This window comes from Zalophus californianus, chromosome 9 (genome assembly GCF_009762305.2).
Source record: "Zalophus californianus isolate mZalCal1 chromosome 9, mZalCal1.pri.v2, whole genome shotgun sequence".
NCBI lineage: Eukaryota > Metazoa > Chordata > Mammalia > Carnivora > Otariidae > Zalophus > Zalophus californianus.
This window is the reverse complement of record NC_045603.1, coordinates 74,456,252-74,481,659: the sequence shown is the minus strand read 5'-3', so window position 1 is coordinate 74,481,659 and position 25,408 is coordinate 74,456,252. Positions and strand designations below refer to the sequence as shown.

Sequence of the window (25,408 nt, the reverse complement as noted above, 5' to 3'; positions counted from 1 at the left end):
CTTGAGAAAAATGCCAGCTCTGAATTATGAATGAACTCTCCAGACTTACTCTATGGATGTAGAGGAGTAATTCTGGGCCTGTGACTACAATAAGGTAATGAGACATCATTAACACACAGACCTATGATTGGCAGCCTCATCACAAGTGAGGAACTAAAAAAAAAACAAGTGAGGAACTGAGAGTTGGCCCAACACTCATGCATTCTGAAAAGAGCTATAATTTGTAATGTTTGTAAATGTCAACTTTATATTCAAAAAGTAAAGACATAAGACATTAATTCAAAGCATGCATTAAATTTTAGGACTTATCTCTCCACTTCATCTAAACTTTAAGAAATTATATATTCTTCCTTAATAATTTATAAATTTGTAGAAATCTTTGCTTATCCCATAGCCATGGCAGGACTTGCTGTGAAAATTTCAATGTTCTAAATTATTTTGTTTCTATTTTGTAATTTATAAAGTGCATTCAAATAAGTTAATTCATTTTGATAATGTTTTTACATGTTGGTTGTTCAATTTCAGGGGTCATTAGAACTATAACCTTCTTGCATTCCATCCTCAGTTGAAAATGGGAACTGAAAAAGTAATGACCCTGAACCTGACAATTATGTGAAACCTCTGTGCTTTTTTGAATGTATTTTTACCCACCATAGAAGGCCTTGCCTCTCCCTCTCAGTGTTGCTCAGAATGTATTATGTACACATGCAGTGCTATGTAAGGTAATGGCGGGCAGTCCATTGATAATCACTTATACTAATGATTATATATTTAAAAAATAATTTTAGAAAAAAAATAAGTATATTGAGTCCATGATTTCAAAGACATCACAGCTTATGATAAAAAATTTTTAAGTTAGTAACTTTAATATTGAATTAAACTTCATAAATAATACATAAATATGACATAATTCTACATAAATAATAGTACAAGTGGTATTTATTTATGGCAGCAAAATCATAAAATTGTAGGAGAATGAAGACTGAGAAACACTCTTCTATATGTCTGAACTATCGGAAGCTCTCTCTCTAATTTGTGGTCATCCTCCAGGTTACCCCTGCAGAAACTGACAAAAGACAGTACCATTCTAATTCTTATGTGTAATTTGGAGGGCCTGAATGGTAATGTGGAAAGGGTATTCAGTTATAATTCCAGCTCTGAGAGTTGTAAAATGTGTGTAGAATTGAAGGATCATTAAAGCTGTCAGAGCAATTCTTACAAATCTAATAAATCAAATATATACATGGAATAAATCAGCTTGTTTTAAAGTACTCAACTACTACATACCAATAATCAAATTATCTAATACCTTACAAATTAAAAGATCATGTCTCGAATCAATGATATATTTCAAATTGAAATCACTAATCTTGTAGGAAAAAAAATATACTTCAATTATGCACCTCTGGAGGACACCCCTCCAGATTATCTGAATCATCAACTCATTCATTGTCTTTGAGCTATTTTGGAAAGGCTGTACATTGCAGGTAACTACTATACTCTGAATGTTTGTGTGTTGTGTCTGTTCCCCCACGCCCATTCATGTGTTGAAACCTAACCCAAAGGTGATGGTATTACTAGGTGGAGGCTTTAAGAGGTGATTAGGTCATGAGGGCAGAGACCTCATGAATGGAATTAGTGACCTTATAAAAGCAGCCTGACAAAGTGTCTTTGCCTTTTCCACAGTGTGAAGTTACAAAGAAAAAATGGTGATCGGGGAAGCTGGTGCCTTGATACTGGATTTTCTGGACTACAGTACTGTGAAAAATAAATTTCTGTTGTTTATAAGCTACCAGTTTATGGTATATTTGTTAAAGAAGCCCAAATAGACTAAGATGGTAACTGATAGCAATGACTGATAATTGTCTATAGACATGCAAATTCTGTTCTGCCCTAGAGAGGTTCAATTGTTGTCCCTCCTAACCTGGAAAAAAACAACAGTTTTTATATATTCTTATTTATAAATTATAACATCTGTCTGGTCCCTCTATCTATATAAACACAGAGATTAGCCCCATGAATCCAAAATTTATTTGCAGAAATAAAATATTTAAACAGTGACTTAAATCAGTGTTCTCAAATGTTAGTGTGCTTAAGAAATATTGAGATGTGTAAGGGCATATACAAATAAAAATAAGGGGTTTAATTCTCCTTGTTCAAAGTAAGGGAAGAGACTTCTCTCCTCCACCCTTCTCTAAGAGCAGTTACTTCAGAAAACTTGTAAGTTCTTTCTCTCTTTTAAATATATATAGTCTTTTTAAAAAGCTGAATAAGCTTCTCGCTAACTTTAGGATCAGGAAGGTCTTTCCTTGAACTCTTTCTCTGAAATGTAATCATCAAGGAAGATAGCATCCTATCTCCCAGTTTCTGTGCCAAGAGTAAGCACCTAACTTTGGGAGCCTTGCTCCAAAACTATCACTTGTCATAAAAAATGTGAGAAGTTTACTGAGTCTTGTTTGTATTGAACATTCTGCCATGTCCACAGGGGATCCTTAAGTTCCTGCCTATTTTGCTTTTACTTTTGCAAACCAGTTTTTGTGAACCAGCCTAATTCAGTTAGGAAATACATTAACTGTTAAGGCCTTTTTCCCCCTTCTCCCCTTCCCCTTCCCTCCCTCCTTCCCCTTCCTTTTTATTCTCCCTTACACTGTCACTACTAGCTTCTAATGGGAACAAGCCTCAGAATAAAGTCTGACACACAGTATTTGTTAGGTAGCCAGGAACAAACAAACCAACAAACAACAGCTATACAATCTGTCTTGCAATAAACTGAGTGAGGACCAAGTTCTCCATCATTTCTGGATTATCGGAAAGCCTCGCATGAAAGGTTTATCGGAGGCAAATATGACCATGGTCTGGTAATAAGATTCTGGTAGCCATTAATTGGAGTCAGGTCCTCCTAATCAGCAACAGGTACACAAATTTAGTTAAATAAAAGCACAGCAATTTTCCCAATGAACGTTCCTTTCTAAAGGCCTCTATAGTGGTGGATAAACCACTAAGTCTTACCAATGGATAAGCATGCTAACTTGCGTTATGTTAATTAGTGTAGCTTCAGGTGCTGATGGAAGGTCAAGATAACTGAAACACCTGTAAGAGCTGCCTTTTAGATTACAGGAGAGCAGACACTCTCAGAGTGTGAATTCTTGATTAGGGCAACTGTGGCCTCTAGGCCACAATGGAATTGTAAATTTCTTACATCATAACACCAGTTCATCACACTCCTCCTGGGCATTTTAAAGAACTTCCCCATTACCCAATTTTTATTTCCAACTTTTTACTTCCTGATTTGGAAAAAATGATTATTAAACATTCCTTAGTTGTGAAGTAGCTAATTTTCTACTCATTCTTTACTATTTTATCAGATTCTGCATGCCCCTCCCGTCCATTTATTTACCTCTTTGGCCATGACTATTGAACTCACTAGGCCACTTCGCTCCTTTAAAAGACACCAGCTTTGGCCTCTGTAAGCACTTGATTTTGTCACTCCAGTAATTCTTATCACTGGCTACAGTTAGAAATCTATATTGCAGAGGCTCATGTTTAAAGAACAGGTTTTGTGAAAGGTTAAAAAGGAAACAAATGACATAGCTGGTAATTTATTGTAAAGGCAAAGGTATCAACAGAGAGTGGGAGACAGAAATGGAGGTGAAGACAGGCTGCAGGAGGTGGTGTGATAGAGCCAAGAGTTCAGGTGGCAGATGCCAAAAATAATTTTACCTATTAAAGAAATTGCTGACAGCTGCTTCTAGATTCACATTTCAATTAGGGACATAAAAGTTTTTTAAAGTAAAAGCAGGAGGAAGAAATTAAATAAGCAATGATGCTTTCAGAGAAGTAGCATACTAATAGTTTTATATCATGATTATGCAATTATGTTATTACTCTCAAATCGTATTTGATGCCGGACGGAATAGAATTATTTTGTGGGTAATGGCTATCTGTCGTACAAAGGGATAGATACTCCAAACGTTTCCTGTTTTTCTTTATCGTGTGCATGCTAAAATGTATTATTTACTGTAACATATTTTTCAAAGAAAACAAAATGGTAAAAGGGCTATCCTTTGTTCACTGAATTTGAATAATTGTAACTGATTTAAAGGTTCTTTGTGGAAAAAGCAAACGTTATGCAGAGAGCAATTCTAATAAAAATGTAATTTTTACTAATTTCTAAGTTTTATAACTTACTGTTCTTATGGAAAAATATATATGTCGATCTCAGCTTTTACAGACCTAAATAAAAAGAATTATTTATTAATGGGGAAATAATATCTTTGTGGGACTTTGTTGAAATTAAAAGAGGCCTGAATTTTTCTCTGTCATTCACTGATTAAAACAGAACCACCATTTTTTCCCCACTAATTATATAACCACAACTTTTAATACCAGGTGACTAAAATCTGACAAAAGAAAATGAGTATTTCATAACCAATTCTATTAGAAGATAGCTTTTTTGGGGAGATAAAAATGAAAAATCATGGAAAGTACTAAAGTGGGACTTTATACAGACTGAAGGTAAAGCCTAAAAACCTGGAATTTCATTAATGGGGGGGAACCTCCTAAAACAAGTTGCCGAAGACTCCATTGTAAATTTTATCTAGGGTTCTTCCTCCAACAAACAAAGATAATGTTGGTCAATTTATCTTTTTATTGTCTCTAATAGATATGATGACACATAATCCTGATAAAAGATATTATATAATAATAAATATTTTTATTTTTTCCTGCATCCTGGACAGATAATACAATGGCAAATAGTTGATTTGCATACTTAGTGCTAAAATAATATAGAAAGATCCATTAAAGATAATGGGTTCAAAGGGATAGGTAGTTCAATAGAGTGATACTAATTTAACTAAGGATCAATTTTTTTTAAGATTTTATTTATTTATTTATTTGAGAGAGACAGAGATAGCAAGAGAGAGCACAAGCCTGGAGGAGAGGGAGAAGCCGGCTCCCCACTGAGCAGGGAGCCTGACATGGTTTGATTCCCAGGAATCTGGGATCCTGACCTGAGCTGAAGGCAGACCCTTAACCCACTGAGCCGCCTAGGTGCCCCTAGGGATTGATTTTCTAAATTATAAAAGAAAAAATTGCACTTTATAGAAAATTTACAGCATCAAAAGTATAAAAAAAACCCAAAGTTACCATGAATCTAAAACACATATATAAGTACTAATGATATTTTTATGTATTTTCTCTTCATGAGTATCTATAGAATATGCATACATATATACAAAATTATATCACATACATATATATATATGCACACAAGCATAAAAATACAAGAAATCTTCAAAATTATGACTTTAGCCTCTGATTATTTCTTTCATATAGATTCAAGTGAAATAACTAGGTCAAGTAAAATAAATATTTTAAGTCTATTGATACATATTGCCAAATTAGTTTCAAGAAAGATTGTACCAATTTACTATCCAAGGAGCAGTATCTGAGAAGGTTAAACAGTAATACCAGTTTAGTCTTAATGTTACATGCAAACTATTTCAGAAAGCTCAGTGTGCATAATCATCCCATTCTCTGATAGCAGATACTTCAGAGAAAAACATAATTTTCTTTAGAAAAAATTTCCAGCATTTAAGAATCCTATTTGTCAGGAAATGCTTTTTTGTTTGGGGGAATTCTAATTTTTATTTCCTTTCTTTTTAAAAATTATATATCCACAGTTAAGAAAATCTACATAAGTATATTACATTTGAATAAAATTAAAATTGTAATTATTCCCAGTCATACAGTGCCATTGAATCTACTTAACAGGGCATCAAAATACAAATAACCGAATTTAGATATTGTAGACCTTATCATTTAGAACCCTTTATTAGTCATTAGTGCAGTTCAATAAATGTTTCCAGTTCTCCTCTTTATGGGACACATAGTAACATTGAACATCTTTGCTCTATGAAGTTAGGTGTGCCTAAGTAAATTGCTTTAGCCAATTAAATGTGAGCAGAAGTGAGGCAAATAGCTCTTTTAGGCAGAAGCTTTAAAAGTCAGGTCTTGATTCACCACTTGTATTGAAATGAGGTCTCCATCAGCCTACCTCCTGAAGTGACTAACATTAGCAGAGCTTCCCTGATGACCTGAGTTGGACAGGAGATGTGTTAGGAAAAAAAATTTCACTGAATTTTTAAAGTTATTTTCTATAACACGTAATATCTATCCTGACTAATACACAAAGTGGCTTAAAATATGGGGAGTTGCCTTAATAAGTGGGTTGAAAGAGCATTGAGGAACCTTATATTCTTAGTCTAGAAAAAATATTACAATCCATTATGTAGTGGCAACATATTTAGCAAAATTCTCAGTTATTTGTTTGGAAAGGATAACGCCTATGAGAAGATGGTTGGAAAAATAAACGCTGGTATCTGTTTTAGTTGTTGGTAGCCTTTGGGCAAGGGACTATGAGAGATAGTAGCTTAGGATAAAAAGAATGGGGGTATCTGGGTGGCTCAGTCGGTCAAGCCTCTGTCTTTGGCACACGTCATGATCGGGGGGTCCTGGGTTGGAGCCCTGCATCCATCTGGCTCCCTGCTCAGTGGGGAGCCCACTTCTCCCTCTCCCCACACCTTTCCCGCCCACCCTGCACCCCTGCTCATATTCTGTCTTTCTATCTCTCTCTCTCTAATAAATAAAATATTTTTTGAAAAAAAGGATAATGGGGGCCTGGGTGGCTCAGTCGTTAAGCGTCTGCCTTTGGCTCAGGTCATGATCTCAGGGTCCAGGGATCGAGCCCCTCATTGGGCTCCCTGCTCCACAGGAAGCCTGCTTCTCCCTCTCCCACTCCCCCTGCTTGTGTTCCCTCTCTTGCTGTGTCTCTCTCTCTGTCAAATAAATAAATAAAAATCTTTAAAAAAATATAAAAAATTTAAAAAAGGATAAAAAAGGGATTTAAAAAAAGGTTAAAAAGGTTGGCAACCGAAGAAGAAAAAGGGACTTTCAGAAATTTGGTGAATTGCAGTTCTGGAATATAAAACTCCTTCACAAATCTAAGTAGAAAATGAAATAGAGAACACCTTTAACGACAAAGGCTAATTTAAACTGAGCTTTGTCACAAGGGTTAAGTCAAGGGTACATGCGGCACTCTTAAAACATAGTCTCAAATTCCTTGCCATTCTTCCCATTGAAAGGTAGGGGCTACTACCCCTCCTCTTCAATTTGGATGGGTTTGTGATCATTTCAACCAATACAGGGTGGCAGAAGGTATGCTCTATGACTTGCAAGAGTAGGTCAAAACGCTCACTGTCTGGAGGCTTCCTTTTGGAATGGCCCCTGCAGATTACAGCCAACATAGTATGAGAAGCCCAAACCACATAGGCCAGGTGTTAGATGCTCCAGTAAACAGTTCCATCTAAGCAAGCTTTTCAGTCATCCTAGCCCAAGCACTAGCCTTTTTTTTTAATGTGGTAAAATTACATAACATAGAGTTTACCTAAGCCATTTTTAAGCGTGCAGTTCTGTGGCATTATGTATATTCACTGTGTGCCATCCATCCCCAGAAATTTGTCATCCTCTCAGATGGAAACTGTACCCATGAAACAGTAACTTTCCATTTTCCCCCTCCCACCAGCCCTTGAAAACCTCCATTCTACTTTCTATCATCAGCCATCTAAGTAGAGAAGTTATCCTGTAAGTGCACCCTTCAGCTCCAGTTGTCCAGCTGAGGCCCCAGATCCCTTAGAAAATGGTCATGTCTGCTGTGCCTTTTCTGACTTCCTGACCCATAGAATCCGTGAACATAATCAAATAGTTATTGTTTTACACCACTAATTTAGGGATAATTTGTTACATATCAAAGACAATTGGAGTAGTATGGCTGTCACAATCATTGTTAAAATCTCTGAAAGTATTAAAATGTCTCATGGTAAAGAGCCATCTAAGAGTATGACATCTAGTAAAGTATTTTAACTGGACAAAATGGCTCAGTAAAAAGAGATATAAGGTTTAAATTTTATTAAAATATCCACATTTAAGTTAAAATAGAAAGGGGAAGTGGGAGGTGAGAAATCTAAGGAGAATAATTGGTATATAGAACTCACTGGAGGCATATAGATATGGAGGTCATTGAGGTTTTTAAGGAAGATCTTAAGGAAGATTCTCAGATTTAGGAATGAGATCTTTCATTGAAAGTTTTTCCATGTCTTTTAGGCTAGTCATTCTCTAGGACCTTAAAGAGGGCACATTCTTCAATGCTCATTAGAGATGTAGGCAAGCACCATAAAGGAAAGAAAGAACCTCCCAAAGGGCAGAGTCCATGGACTAGAGGACCCACTCACAGAAGAGGGGCTTAACTAGAGAACATGCTTGCATCTGCCCAGCTGATTTCAGCAGGTCTTCCGTAGCACTCATCTTTCCTTTTCTGAATACAAGTGTTTATTGCATTATCTCACCCCTGATATGCTAGTGTGTATTGAGTTTGGGGGTACATATGTAACTTGCCCTTGCAGTTCATAAATTAACAATAGGAGTCATAGCGGGACCTAATATAAAGACTACCACTCATCTGTTACCCAGAGATCCTGAGCTTTGAGCTTGATGCTGTAACTAAATGGAATTTTGATTTTCTCTCTTGGGAAGTTCGTGAATGTATTTCACAGGTAAAGGGAAGTGAAGTGAATATTCAGTGATTAGAAAGTTGAATTATCACCACTGTTTATTGGTTCTCCTTTCTGAACCTGTGATAGAATTGTGCTTTCTACTTTTTTTTTAAGAAATTTTATTTTTATTTTTTATTTTTTTAAGGAATCTCTATGGCCAACATGGGACTCAAACTCACAACCCCGGGAGATCAAGAGTTGCATACTGTACTACCCGACTGAGCCAGCCAGGCATCCCTCTACTCCTCTGAATTTAGATAGGTCTATTTGATGTGTTCTGGCCAAAAAAGAAAAAAAAATACGTGACTGAAAATGGTAAAAGTTTTAGTTCTGGCATCTTTAAGAGTCAGTGGATGATTTGCCAATCTTCCTCCTTTATAGGATACATGAGTCAAGGAGGAGTCTTTATCAGCCTGAGTAATTGAAAGAGTGTGATGTACACAGGCCCACCACTCCCCTGATTTAGACAGGTAATAGGAGCAAAAAAACAAATTTCTGTTGTGTTAGGCCTCTGAGATTTGAGGATTTGTGTTAACACAAAATAACCTCACCCATTTGAACTTATGCAGGTTTTCACTGTAAATCACACAGCATTTCTGATTTAAATTTTAAAGGGAATATTTAGTTTTATATATATATGATATTGAACAATTAAAAAGACATTCTATCCAAAGCAACTTATTAGAAATTATTTACTGTATTTTTATTAGTCTTCCCCAAATTTAATTATGTTTATAGTATAATCTGTTTTATATCACATAATATTGTCTTTCAGTGCTAATTTAGTAGTAATTTAGGAAAGGTCCAGGTCATTAAGGCTGTGTTTTAAAACAAATGTTATTTTAGTTATTCTTAGTCAAGTCATTCCAAGAATTAGGAGTTGTACCAAAAAATGTATTTTAACCTCTAGCCTCTTTTGATCACTGACACAGTCATGTCAGTTGGTTAAATAGATACAGGCAGAAGATAATTGTTATATATAGACATTCAACTAAATAGATAGTACCCTTTTTTGGTTATATAGTGATGCTCTGTCAAGAATTATTTAGGGAAAGTAGAAAATAAATCAATAGAGTTTTCAATATCTATAAATCCCATTCTTAGTTCAATTTCCTGGTCTATTCTTTTTAATAAGATTCCTGCTGTTTTTCTACCACATATTGTGGCTTTTGGACATTGTTCCTTAATTACTTGCTATTTTATTTCTAGACTAGTTTTAAGTCATTTGTGGAAGGAGCTCAACAATCAGTATTTCCTTGTAAACTCCTTACTCTTATTTTTGTAGAGTGTTATTTGTGTGTGTGTGTGTGTGTGTGTGTGTGTGTATGCATGTGTGTTTGCATGCATTTTTGACAGTTAGGTCACCCTATTTTATTTAGTCCCTTCAAAAACTAAAGTATTTTCAGGATCATTTTTTTTCTAACTGGATATATACATTTATAATAATGCTAATGTTAGATATTTCATCTTTGACAGAATGGGCTTCCAAATTGGATGAGATCCATCCAGCTGTTTTGTTAGAGTTTAATGAATTTATTGTTTGAAATGTCTTTTTTTTTAAAAAGATTTTATTTACTTATTTGACAGAGGGAGACACAGCGAGAGGGAACACAAGCAGGGGAAGTGGGAGAGGGAGAAGCAGGCTCCCAGCTGAGCAGGGAGCCCGATGCAGGGCTTCATTCCCAAGACCCTGGGATCATGACCTGAGCCGAAGGCAGACGCTTAATAACTGAGCCACCCAGGCACCCCTGAAACGTCTCTTGATTGATATAAAACTAGTACCATTTCACTATTTGAGAAAAATCTATGAATGGCGGCAACACAGTAACAGCTATCACCTCATTTCTCATGCATGCACAAAAAAGACTTAAAATAGAAAATAGGTTCATTTGTATGGAACAAAACGTCTTGCTTCATAGAGCAATATATAAACACAACTTTTGACATTGCATGTGTTTAAATTATCATATTAAATATCTGCTTAATATAAAAATAGCATCTGACGTGGATGGGCTTGCTACATTGGCTGAATTTTGTTTTGTACTCTTAAAACGGTCAATGATAGAACCATGGCCTCCAGGTGAACGGTTAAGATAACCATTTAGTGCAAGTTACACATTTATCATTCACCATCTTGATGCACAAAAATTCAGTGTTTAATTTGTCATTGAGAATTTACCTGTTTTGTCTTTTTTTTTTTTTTTTTTTAATGCCATGCTGCTAAAAGGGCTTATTGCATCCTTTGAAAACAGTAAATAAACAGTTGTAGACTTGCATTATATGGTAATGGCAACACGACAGCAGCAAGGGCGCTCAGACAACTCTCTATACATAATTGCAGGACTGCTTCACCTTTATTTCTAACACATTTAAATCCACATCACCTATAATTTCCTGTGTTACCTACTGACCTCAGTCATTAAAGGCTTCATGCATCTCAAAAGCCATGAAATTGTGCTTCTGTTTTCTGAGTAAGCTAAAGGGAAAGATGATTAGCTGAGAATGAGAAAAAGAAAGGTACTTATTTTCAGCAAAAACTATTGAAGACTTTAACCAGATTTAACCACTCCCATATTGTTCACCTTCTTTTAGTAGTTTTGAGAAATAGGGGTCTTATCTGGGGACTAGTCCTTCGTTGTTGCTTTGTATGCTACTTCTCTGTATCACATGATGATCCTCACCCCTCTTAGTTCTATCTAGGCCCTACATTCTTTCCCTGACTGATAATAAAAAGAAGAGCTTGAACACTCTGTCTTCCTTTTGCTCTGCTACAGAAGTTGCACTGTCATGGCCTACACAATTCTTTAACAACAAAGACAACAGCTCTACGGACTCCATTGAATGGCAACATACCTTGAAATGACTTACAGCTCAGGAGAAAATAGATCTGTTACCGAAATATAACTGCTTTATATTCTAAAGGAAAAGAATAAACAAGGGTTCTTTTCGTTGGTTAAACTTATTCCTAGATCCTCTTACAGTCTACCATTCTTCCTTTCTCTATACTATGATTTTTTTCTTAGAACACATTGGAAAACTCAATCTTTCATTTACTTGTTCACTATTTTATTCATTCAATAGAATATGTATTGAGTTTTTACCGTTATGTCAGATAATAGCAAATAATAAAATAGAAGAGTAAGGAAAAAATTGTTGCTGATCCCCACTCTTGTAGAGCTTACAGAGTAGAGGTAGAGCAGAAAATATTCAAATAAACACGTAAAGCAAATTTAAATTAGAAATGGAGACAAATGCTGCAAGGAAGAATAAACAGTGCTAAAGTGGACCATTGGAAAATTATATCATGTCAACGAAGCCGATGTATAGTTCCCAAACAGATTGTGTGCAGAACATTTAACAAGGGAAATGGCATTTCCAACAAAGTGGATGGAGCTAGAGAGTATACTAAGTGAAATAAGTCATTCAGTGAAAGACAAATACCATATAATTTCACTCATATGTGGAATTTTAGAAACAAAACAGGTGAACATAGGGAAAAGAAAAAAAAAGAAAGGGAGAGAGGCAAACCATGAAATAGACTCTTAACTATAGAGAGCAAACTGAGGGTTGCTGAAGGGGAGGTGGGTGTGGGGAGGAGTTACATGAGTGATGGGCATTAAGGAGGGCAACTTATAGGGGCACCTGGGTGCCTCAGTGGATTAAGCATCTGCCTTCAGCTCAGGTCACGATCCCAGCATCCTGGGATCGAGCCCCACATCAGGCTCCCTGCTCAGCAGAGAGCCTGCTTCTCCTTCTGCCCCTCACCCTGCTCATGCTCTCTCTCTCTCTCTCTCTCTCTCACCCTCTCTCTCTCTATCTCTCACAAATAAATAAGTAAAATTTTATTTTTAAAAAAGGAAGGCACTTGTGATGAGCACTGGGTGTTGATATGTAAGTAATGAATCACTATATTCTACTCCTGAAACTAATACGACATTATATGTTAACTAGATTTTATGTGTGTGTGAGAGAACTAAAATTATATTCAATATTTTTATTTTAGGGTACAAAAACAAGCAAACAAACAATAACAATAAAAACTTGAAATAGGCTTATCAAAGGATCTAAATTCATCCTTTCCAGGGAAGCAGAAGGTAGACCATCCTGCTTCACTGCTGGCTTGCACTCTACTGGGTTTTGATCCTTCTTTGAGTCATAGTCTGGGTCATTTTCCTCATCTCCTTGTTGTTCTTCTCCTGCTGCTTCTTTCTTCTCCTTCTTCTTCTTCTTCTTTCCTCTTCTTCTTCCCCTTCCTTTTCCTCCTTCTCCTCCTTCTTTTTCTTCTTCTTCATCATCATCTTCAATAGCTGCTCCAGTAAAGTATAACACTGACCTTGGGATTAAACACTTAAATAAAAAGTGACCAATTTCAGAGTCTGCAGCAAGGATAGCTCAGCATCATTACCCAAATCTCCACTCTTGGGAACTTAAGGAAGGGCAAAAAAAAAAAACTAAACTAAAGGAAGAATCATTGGAAACTGTTTTGGTCACAGTATGAACTGTCCCACATCCTTTGTGTTTCTGCTTCTTCTTAATGGTTTTCAAAGTGACATTCTTTCCTTTTTTCCAATCTGTCTGACACCCTGTATAACCCATAATTTCTGGTCCATCAAAAGAAAAGGGTTAAGAATCATTTGGTTCTGACTTCATCCTTCATGTCTTTGTCAACACTTCATTTGTGAAATATTTATTGGGTTCAAAGGAAAGTTCTAGGACAAAACTCATGGGCTGGCCAGTGTCTGAGAACTTCACTTTAAAATCTCTGAAGTGCTTCAGAATAGATTCATCATGCTCCTGAGCCATATCACTGAGCAAGTCAACATTCTTTTTTTTTTTTAAGATTTTATTTATTTATGAGAGAGAGAGAGGCATAGAGAGAGAGAGAGTGTGTGTATGAGGAGGAGCAGAGGGAGAGGGACAAGTAGAGTCTGCATTGAGTGCGAACCCCATGCAGGGCTCCATGACCCTGAGATCATGACCAGACCTGAAACCAAGAGTCCAGTGCTTAACCAACTGAGCCACCCAGACACCCCACAAATAAGCATTCTTAAAAACAGTCTACCAAAATTCAGTAATTCCCTGAAATTTCATCCTCCTCATCTGGGTTCCATTCACATTCCTCTTCCTTAGGTTCATAAATTGCATTAATGATCTCAAATCACTTATCAAATAGAGGCTGATAGAGAACAACATACTTTATTTCAAGATAATGAGCTTCCTCATAAAATTTGGCTTCTATCTGTGCACATTTAACTTGAAGGTTTTTGAGAGTATTCACTTGTCTTTTAACTACCAAAGCAAACTTTCGATGTATACTGTTGTATACATTGTGTGTCTAGCAGACATCAAATCTTTCTTGAAGGGCTATAAGAATCTGAGGATTTTGCATCATCTGAACAGTCAGATAATGTGCTTTGATTATTGTTTCTTTACCAGTTTCTTTACCATTCACACTCAGTGTGAATGCTGGATTGTATAGTAAGACTATGTTTACCTTGGTAAGAAACTGCCAAACTGTTTTCCAAAGTGGCTGTACTATTTTGCATTCCCACCAGCAATGAATGAGTGTTCCTGTTATTCCATATTTTTGTCAGCATTTGGTATTGTAATTTTGTTGTTGTTGTTGTTCAGAGGTTTGTGTAATCACAATTTGAAATATAACTGTGAGTAATTGACTGGATTTCCAATTTAAATGGCTCATATTTTCCTCAGTAATTATTTTAAATAAATAAAAATAAATAAATTATTTTAAAATAATTCACAAAGTTGAAAAGCATGCAAAAACCAGGATTGCTGAGGATAAATGGAAACCTAACTCTCAAATCAAGACATTTCCATTATATAAATAATTAACAATGAAAGTGACATATATCTTAACATATATTGCAAGCATTAGATATTTTAAAACCACTTTAAATATATTTGGAGCTCAGAACAAACATTTGCTTAGTTTTTTTTTTTTTTTAAAGGAAGTTGTAGCTGAAATTCCAAGAATTAATGATAGAACATTCCTGCTGTCCCCCTGGTGGTATGATCTGCATAGTGTTGCATTTCAAAGAAACTAGTTAGGTCTCTTGCCAAATGGCAGTGTTACCTGGTAGGAATACCTAGCTTTGTTCCTCATGACCTGAATGAGGAAGGATGAAATCTCACTTGGATACAATTTTTACTGCAATAGCAGACAGAGCCCTCCAACATCTGAATATATGCATAATGAGTTCAGTAAAGAGCAGTAACTACAAAACAGCTCTTAGAGTGTGTATAGTGCAAGATCTCTTTAAATGCTTAGAGGTAAAATTTATTTACCATAGGAAGTGATATGAACAGCTAGAGAGAGAGCATTTACAAAAGAGATGATGAAATGTGAAGAAAAAAATATCTATATTCCAGAGCGGGGAGACAAACTTGCCAAAAATAGCTATGACTGTATCAGAGGGAGACACAGGAACCCTCAGACCAATTTTCTGGTCCACAGATATGCTTTATTTCCTATATAATGTTCAAAAATAATTTGAACCAACATTTATTTTGTCCCAGCTTATTGTAATATAATTGTCATATAACATTGTGTAAGTTTAAGCTATTTGTTGTCAGGATTTGATATACTCATAAATTGTGAAATGATGACCACAGTAGGGTTAGTTAACAGTTCTATCACTTCCCATAATTACCATTCCTTTTTTGTGGTGGGAACATTTAAGATTTACTAACATTCAAGTACATATCAAATATTATTAACCATAATCTCCATGTTCTATGTTACATCCCCAGAACTTACTCATTTTATAATTGGAAGTTTGTATCCTTTGACCCACATCTCCCTATTTACTCTGCTCCCCCAGCCCCTTCCAACCACCATTCTAATCTCTGCTTCTATGACTTTGGCTTTTTTAGATTCCACATATAAGTGATATCATATGGTATTTGTCTTTCTCTGTCTGGCTTATTTCACTTAGCATAATGTCGTCAAGATCCATCCATATTGTGACAAATGGCAAGATTGCCTTCTTTCTCATGGCTAAATAATATTCTATCATATGTATAAATGTGTTGTGTCTTCATTATCCATTCATCTATAGACAGACTTTTAGGTTGTTTCCACATCTTGGCTATTATGAATAATGTTGTAATATTCATGGCAGTATGGATATCTCTTTGAGATTCTGATTTCGTTTCCTTTGGATTTGTATCCAAAAGTGGGATTGCTGGGATATAGTAGTTCTATCTTTAATTTCTTAAGGAACCTACATACTATTTCACATAATGACACCAATTTACATTTCTACCAGTAGTGCACAAGGGTTCTCTTCTGTCCATATCCTCACCATCACTTGTTATCTCTTGTCGTTTTGATACTAGCCATTCTAACAGGTTTGAGGTGGTATCTTACTGTGGTTTTAATTTGCATTTCCCTGATTAGTGATGTTGAGTATCCTTTCATGGACCTGTTGGCCATTTGTATATGTTCTTTGGGGAAATGTCTGTTCAGTTCCTCTGCCCATTTTAAAATTAGATTGTTTGTTTTTTTACTATTGATTGGATGAGTTCCTTTTATATTTTGGATATTGACTCCTTATCAGCTATATGATTTGCAAATATTTTCTCCCATTTTGTGGGTTGTTATCATTCAGTTTGTCATTTGTTTTATTGCTGTGCAGAAGCTTTTTAGTTTAGTTTAGTCCCACTTATTCAGTTTTGCTTTTGTTGCTTGTGTTTTTGGTGTTATAACTAAAAAATCATTGCTGTGACCAATGTCAAAGAGCTTTTTCCATATATTTTCTTCTACGAGTTTTATGGTTTCAGGTTTTACCTTTGAATTTTTAACCCATTTCAAGTTAATTTTTATGAGTGTTGTAAGATAGGAGTCCAATTTAATTCTGCATGTGGTTATTTAGTTTCCTGTCAGCACTTATTGAAGAGGCTGTCTTTCCCCCACTGAGTATTCTTGGCTCTCTTGTCAAATATTAGCTGACCATGTATTCAAGGGTTTATTTCTGGGGTCTCAATTCTGTTCTATTGGTCTATGTGCCTATTTTTATACCATTTTAAATTGTTTTGATTACTACAGCTTAGTGGTAAAGTTTGAAATTTTGAAATGAGATGGTTCCAGATATGTTCTTTCTCAGGATTGTTTAGCTGTGGGCTTGTCATATATAGCCTTTATTATGTTTTACGTACATTTCTTTTAACCCAACTTGTTGAGAAGTTTTATAATGGAAATATGTTTTTACATATAGATGCTTTTACTGCATTTTTGAGATGATCATGTGATTTTTATCTTTCATAATGTGGTGTATCACATTTATTAATTTGCATGTGTTAAACCATCCTTGCATCCCAGAGATGAATCCCATTTGATCATGGTGTATGATCCTTTTACTATGCAATTTAATTCATTTTGCTAATATTTCATTGGGAAATTTTGCATATATATTCAGTAGGAATGTTAGCCTGTAATATTCTTTTTTTAGTTTCCTTATCTGGCTTTGCTATCAGTATAATGTTGGTCTCGTATATTGAGTATAAGAGTGCTCCCTTCTCTTCAAATTTTTGGAAGAATTAGAGAAGGATCAGTGTTAATTCTTCTTTAAATGTTTGATAGAATTCACCAGGGAAACCATCTGTCCACTGACAGCCTTATGAAATTCTCCTGTAAGTTACAACTTCTTTTCTTTTGCTACTTTTAATATTCTCTCTTTTTCTTTGAATTTTGACAGTTTTACTATAATGTGTCTTGGAGAAGATCTCTCTAAATTGAGTTTATTTTGTGACCTGTGGGCTCCATGAAATTAGATATCCAAATCTCTCCACAGATTTGGGATGTTCTCAGCCATTATTTTTTTTAAAATAAGCTTTGTGCCCCCTTTCTCTCTCTTTTGGAACTCCAATAATTTACAGATTATTTATTTTTATGTTTTTATTGTCTTCCTTCACCATTTTTCATTCTTTTATCTTCCTAGTCCTCTTACTGGGTAATTTCAAAGCTCCTGTCTTCTATCTCACAGATTCTTTCTTCTGCTTCATTTAATCTGTTATTGATATTCTCCATTGCATTTTTCATTTCATTCAGTGTATTCCTTAGCTCCACAATTTCTTTTTGGTTCTTTTTTATGATATATCTCCTTGTTAATCTTCTCATTTTATTTATGTACTGTTTTTCTGATTTTGTTGAATTGCCTTTATATGTTTTCCTGTTCTTTGAGCTTCCTTAAAATAGCTATTTTAAATTCTTTATCCTTAAATGTTACAAGGATAAATATATCCTATAGACTTATTCCAGTGTTACAAGGATAAATAAATGTATAATAAAAATAAAACTAATATTTTATTATATTAATAAAAATAAATATAAATGTGTTAAATAAACAAACAAATATCTCTTTCATGTCTTTGGGATTGGTTAATGGAAGATTATTGAGATCCCTTAGTGGTGTCATGTTTTCCTGATCTTTCATGCTCCTTGAAATAGTGCATTGCTGTCTGCATTTAAAGTCATAGTCACCTCCTCCAGTCTTTACTTACTGATATCTGGAGAGAAACACCTTCTGTCAGCCCCTTTAAGAGGTCTGAGACTTTCTTAGATTGTCTAGGGACACATGTACTCCATGCTTCTTGCTCTCCTTCTTTTGAGGCAGAATTCTTTAACTTGTATGCCTTGTCTTAATCCTGTAATGCACCAGACTGGGTGCTAAAAGCCTCTCTTTTGCTTTCCCAAGGGTGGAGCTGAAGCTCAAGTCTGTTCCTTATCCCAGGCTTGCAAATTTTACCCAGCTTTCTGCATATATTCACTAGATATCTGTTGAAGCTTGCTCTTGCCACCATCAGTATTATGCACAGAGAACTGGCCATAGGATGGGAGTGTGGGCAGGTGAGGTGGCTATGCTGGGGATGCCCTTGGGAAAGTTAGAGGAATCTGTGGGTGAAGTGTTCCTAGTGGCTCATTTTTGGATTTCTTGGTGGAATCTGTGACACAGTTAGTAGGATCCACATCCCTTTTGTGCCTACCAAGAGTCCTATAGGCCATTCTCCCAACCTCTTCCTATCCTCCAGTCATGCAGCTCATGACTCAGTACGATGAATGAGTGATAAAGAAATGGGCCTCTTTGGCAACATTCCATAGCGTTGAGGAAACTGGCACTCACTCACATGTTCTCACTTTTCCCCATGGGAGAAATCAAGAGCTGAGAAAATCTCTCTTGTCACTGCACTGTGCTACCTTGGAGGTGGGGTTATATAGGCAAAGCCAAACTGTTCCTCTCAACCACTCCAAAGCATCCAAACTCATGTTTTCTTGCTCCAGCAGTCTGCTGGAACTACTCCACTGGAAACCTGAGCTTCCATAAAGGCTCTCTTGTCTATGGATGATTGTCAAAGATAGTATTCTTCAGCAGCTCCTCGACTACAGCCAGAGTGGATTTGAAAATGAATCAAGACAGCTGAACTGAGAAGCAGACCATGTTTTCTTAGGCTAAACACAACTTACCCTGTATGAAAAGGCTCAAGTTATCAACACTAAACTGAAATTGGTATGTTGTATTTTCAATTAATTATAATGTTTAACTTAACTCCAAAGAAAATTCAGTTACTAGTTTATATAAAGTGTGTGATTAAATTGTTCCCAAGCAACTATCTTTTTGTTATATGACTCAGCTAAGAAACAATCTGGAGACTTTCAGATAAAAATGGCAAATGAAAGCCATTTTTACCCCTCTCCCTCCTGAAACCAACTGAAAACTACAAAAGAATGATCCACATAGACTACTCAATTTTTGATAGAATTGTAAAACATCTACACTGCCAGTACTCAATATAAGAAATAAAATTCAGAGCAAATACTGAGAGGGCATGAAAGCAACATGCCCTTGCAGACAATCAAGCTGCATTCAGGGTTCTCACAAGTCGGTGACACATGTGGAAGTCACGAATGTGACTCATGGCTTGAAACTAAAACAGCACAGAGTGCAGGCAGGACAGAATAAGGAGAGACATAAAATGACACCTTTGCAAGAAGCTCTGCACCTACTGATTTCATTAAACAGAGATAAATAGGTGAGAGATCACCTCATAGAAGAAAAAGACAAAGATGTCCCTTGTAACCCAGCAGCTTTCTTATCATCATGAGTAAAGACATATAGTCAGGGTAATATACACAGCATAAAATTTAAGAAGTGGTTTATGAACTGAATCCAGTGTGCCTACTTCCAAGGTGCATCTCCCCAATCTTTGCCCCATACAATCTCCTGCAAAGATATGGCTCAAGTGATAAGACAGTTCTTTCTTTCTTTCTTCTTTCTTTCTTTCTTTCTTTCTTCTTCTTTCTTTTTCTCTTTCTTTCTTTCTCTTTCTTTCTTTCTTTTCTTCTTTCTTTCTTTTCTTTCTTTTTCTTTCTTTCTTTCTTTTTTTTCTTCTTTCTTTCTTCTTCTTCTTTCTCTTTTTCTTTTCTTTTTTTTTCTTTCTTTTTTTTCTTCTTTCTCTTTCTTCTTTTTTTTCCTTTCTTTCTTTCTTTCTCTTTCTCTTTCTTTCTTTCTCTCTCTCCTCTCTCTCTCTTCTCTCTTTTTTTTTCTTTCTTTTTTCTTTCTTTCTTTCTCTCTTCCTCCCTCCCTTCCTTCCCCTTCCCTCCCTCCCTCCTTCCTTCCTTCCTTTCTTTTTTTCTTTTTAAGATTTTATTTATTTATTTGAGAGAGAGAGAGCAAGAGAGCACAAGCAATGGGAGTAGCAGAGTGAGAGGGAGAAGCAGGCGCCCCTCTGAGCAGGGAGCCCAATGCAGGACTCGATCCCAGTTCCTGGAGTCATGACCTGAGCCAAAGGTAGATGTTTAACCGACTGAGCCACCCAGGCACCCCAAGACAATTATTTTCAAGTATGAGAAAGAAATATCTATAACATGCATGGCTTCTTGAAAAACCACCTAGTAATGGAATTGTACTGACAAACAGATGAATAAAGAAGTTATTGTAAAGGACTGGTGGTGAATGTGGAATCTACTGAAAGATAAAACTAAGAAAAATTAACTGGAAAATGTTGACTGAGGAAAGTATCTATAACACTTGATATTGTGGAACTTAAAATATAGGTAACAAGAATTGAAATATAGAGTATGAGGATACGAGCTTATAAGAAGTTTATGAATGATGTTTTTTCTTATCTCAGAGTGGAATATAGGTGGACAATAAATTTTGTTTAAATCTAAAAAAATCAAGTTGCAAGGTAATTAAATAAAGGGGTATTGGAAGAACCCATAAGAACTAAAAATAGATTACAGAAACAACTAATTATTTCTGAAATCATAAACACACAAAATGACATAAAGATACTATAAATCATACAGTGAAAGAAACATTAAAACAGAAAAATCCTTAAAATACAAATATAACACGAAAATATAGCATTAAGATAAGACTGTCAGTTGAATAAATGTTAATAAATTTACCCTGTCAAAGTATCTTGATTAGATTTAAGCAAATGTTTTAAAAATGCATAATTAAGATATGTGTGTAGAACAAGTGACTCAGGTTGAAAATAAATAGTCAAGAAAAAAATGAATAGGTTAAAAATATTATAAAGATCAGGTATAAATAAATATTTTTCATGAAGCACATGATTAATACTAAGCAAATTTTAATTGAAGACTTAAAGCATTAATGATTCAAGAGAGATTTTATAAAGAAATTATCACATTAAATAATAAAATTAAATTGAGTATATTTTGAAAAATTAATGTACCATTTTCATGGAAAATGGCACTAAATAAAGAATAAATAATTGGAACATATCTTCGGGCAAAGTTAGGTACAATAACAAAAAAATGTAAATAATATTAAGGGTTGCAAATATAATTATTCCTGAGAATCTAATAGAGACATATAAAATACATTTCCTTGAAAATAAAGAATGTCTATTTAATGTGCCAAAAGAATATTTGCTAAAAATTTAACACAAATAAAATTTAAATTCCATGGTGTAGAAAAAGTGTAGACATATTCTGATTATTGTGCAATAAACATAGGTACTAATAATAAGTACATAAACAAAATCCCATACCTCCTGAAAATTAAACAACACAGTAACTCTCTTCCATTTGTCTAAGGTAACAGACAGAAATGAAAATTAAATTTATAACATATCCAAAAAACAGTATAAATAACAACATTGTGTATCAGATACTTAAGATTTCGGTTAGTTCAGTGCTCAGAGGAAAATTGATATTGTCAATTTCAAATCTTTAAAAATTTCATAAGCATTCTACTTAAAAATATTTTACAAAAATGTAAACTCCATAAAAATAGAGTTTTGTCTATGTGTTCAATGCTGTATTTCCAGCTTCCAAAAAGGAGCCTAGTACATAGCTGTCACCAGGATGTAGTGAGTGAGTGAATCAATGAATGAATAAACTACACAATTAGAAATAAAATAAACTCAAGAAAAAATTAAGAAGTTTGAGATAAGACTAGAAAACACTAAATCAGTAAACAAATAGAATTGAAATATATTTCCAGGATCAATTATTAAAATTAAGGAAACAAAGACGTTATTAGTTAAATATCAAAAATAAAAAGGAGAGAACATGAATGCACAGTAGTAGATGTGAGATGGAGAAGTAACCACAGATAGAAGCAAAATAATAAAATTAGTGTTGAATTGTGTTATCATTTATTCAATGGTTAAAATATATCATTGGATAAAGTCTGATATATTAGTTCAATGGAATATATTCAGGTATAAAAATGAACAAACCACTGACATACACAATAAAATTTTTACATTATGAAGAAGATAAACAACACAATTTAAAAAATATCAACATACTATAACAGGCAACACAAAAAAGAAGCTATCCGAGTTGCCAATAAGCATATTAATAGGTGTTAACACTATTATTTAGCAGGGAAATGTGAATTAAAAACAGATTTTGATACAACTGCATACCATAAGAATCAATACCATCAAAATAAAAACTTAAGTTCTCCAAGAGGTGGAAAGGATATATAATAACAAGAATTATTGGGCATGCAAACAGTTATACCCCAGAATACTATATGCAATATTTACTAAACTAAACAAATATCTTGTCTATAACCCAGTAGTTGAACCTCAAGAAAATGAGTCTTTATGTCCACCAAAAGATATATACAAGAATATTCAGAGCTGCCTTATTGATAATATCCAAAAATTTGAAAACAATTCAAGTGCCTATCTACAGTAAAAAAAAGATAAATAGTATTTATATAACAAAATACAACAAAAAGAACAAACTACTGATAACATGTAAAATAAGGAAGATACAAAACAGTTATACTGTATGGTACCCTTTGCATAAAGCTCAAGAAGAGGTAAACTAAGTCTGAATAATTAAGGACTCTGGCAGATGAGTTGACTGGAAAAAAAGCACGATCAAATGTCTGGGGTGCTGGATATTGTCTATATGTTTCCAGCTGGTTTTATGCACATGTGTATATATGTGAAAATTCATTAATCTGTAAACTTAAGATGGGGTGGCAGGAATTCATTATTTTAATTTTTAATAGCTCTATTATGGTATAATTCATATACAATAAACTTCATATATTTAAAGATTATAATTTGATAAGTTTTTGACATATATATATACACCCTTGGAATCATCACCACAACCAAGATAATGAACGTATTTAATCATCACCAAAACTTTTCTCATGTGCCTTTGTACTTCTTCCTAACAGCCCTCTCTCCTGTATGTCTCCAGGCAACCACCAATCTACTTTCTATCAGTGTAGATCAGTTTCCATTTTCTAATATTTTATAAAATGTGATTATACAGTACATACCCTTTCTAGCCTCGCTTCTTTCACCCAGCATCATTATTTTGAGATTCATTCATGTTATTGCATATACTAATGGTTCATTCTTTTTTTTTTATTGTTAAGTAGTATCCCATTACGAATTTACCACAGTTTATTCCTCATTAATCTGTTGGTGCATTTTCAGTTTCAGGCTATAGCAAATAAATCTGGAATGAAGATTCCTGTACAAGTCTTTATATGGATACATATTTTCATTATCTTAGAGAAATACTTAGAAGTGCAATGAATGGATCATATAGTAGATGTATGTTTAACTTTTTAAGGTATTACTAAACTATTTATGCAGTGGTTGTACCATTTTACAAACCTATCAGCAGTGTGTGAGATTTTAAATTCTTCCAAAGCCTTGTCAACACATGGAATAAACCTTTTTATTTTAGCCATTCTAATAAGTATGTAGTGGTATCATTGTGGTTTTAATTTTCATTTCCCTAATAACTAATTATGCTGAGCATCTTTTCATGTGCTTATTTACTATTGCTATGTCTCCTTTGGTAAAACATCTGTTCAGATCTTTTGTCCACTTTTGAAATTTACGTTGTTTGTTTTCTTATTGTTGAGTTTTGAGAATTCTTATATATTTTGGATACAAGTTTTTTTAATCAGATATGTACTTTGCAAATATTTTCTCTGTTGTGAATTGTCTTTTTATTCTTCTCAGTATCTTTTCAAAACAGATGTTTTTAATTTTAAAGAAGTCTGATTGTGGATTGTGCTGTTCTCATGTCTTAGAAATCTTTGCCTAATCCAAGGTCACAAAGGTTGTCTCCTAGAAGTTTTATGTTTTACATTTTTAGGTCTGTGATCTATTTTGTGTTAAATTTTCTATGTGGTACTAAGTATGGATCTAGATTAATTTTTTTGCATATGGATCTCTGGTTGTTCCAGTACCTTGTGTTGAAAAATATAAACTTAAAATTTTTGAACTTTTCTTCATGTATGCTATAGCTCAAACCAAAATTAAAAACAAGTAAATAGACAAATGTAATGAAAAAAAGTCATTTGTAATTGCAAGCAGTAAACACTAGAAAATATGCAGAAATAAACTAAAATATCATACGTATGTGGAAGAATTTTAAAGTTCTATCAAAAGATATGAGAAGAATGTAAGAGTTAAATGATGTAAACATTCAATTCTCCATAATCAAAATTTAAATACAATATGGTTCTTATAAAAATGCCACTCTTAGCAGTTCAGTCCACCTCTGGTTCATCCCTAGCCTTTTAGATTTTACAGCTAACATCCTTGTATTTTCTCTATTCTGCATGCCCAGAATCAGCAAATGTCCCAGAATAAGAGTGGCTGAGGAATTCTTTCCACTCCACAGCTTTTTTTCCTCTCTGGAGTCTGCCATTATTTCTCATTGTCTCAGCAGCTATCAATTGTCCTAAAAGGATGATTTCTGTATTTTATTTGGATTTTCTAATTTTTCTCAGAGGCAGCTTTGATCTGCCATGACCCTCTCTGGTCAAAACAGGAACAGAAGTTCTGGTATAACTGTCTTCAAACAAACAACCCCTCCCCCCATTAATTAAAAGAGATATGGATGTTTTCTCCAAAACAAAACAAAAACAAACAGAAACCAAAACAGCCACCAAAATCCCTAAATTCTTAAATATATTAAATTTGTATGTAAAATGTACATGTCATTTTTTTTTAGCACCCTTAAGGGTTCAGGAATATTAGGACTCTAATATACAACTGACACATTTTGGAGGGCAACTCTGCATAAGATAACAGAATTCAACAAATGTACAAGTCCTTTACTCATTAACTCTATTACTCACGATTTACCTTGAAGAAACAGTCACAAGTGTATCCATAGGTACAAGATATTTATTGCAGTATTTTTGTATAGGGGGGAAAAAAGAAAGAATGTGAGCAAGAAAAGTGGAATCTAGCTGCCCATAATAAGGGAATAGTTGTTTAAAAAAATTCTGTTACTTCCATAGAGT

General features: G+C 34.5%; 1 pseudogene; it reads right to left on the bottom strand.

The window, feature by feature from the left end:
• Positions 1 to 2,803: 2,803 nt before the first annotated feature.
• The window catches only part of LOC113922308, a 63,784-nt pseudogene continuing 41,179 nt past the window's right edge, over positions 2,804 to 25,408 (bottom strand).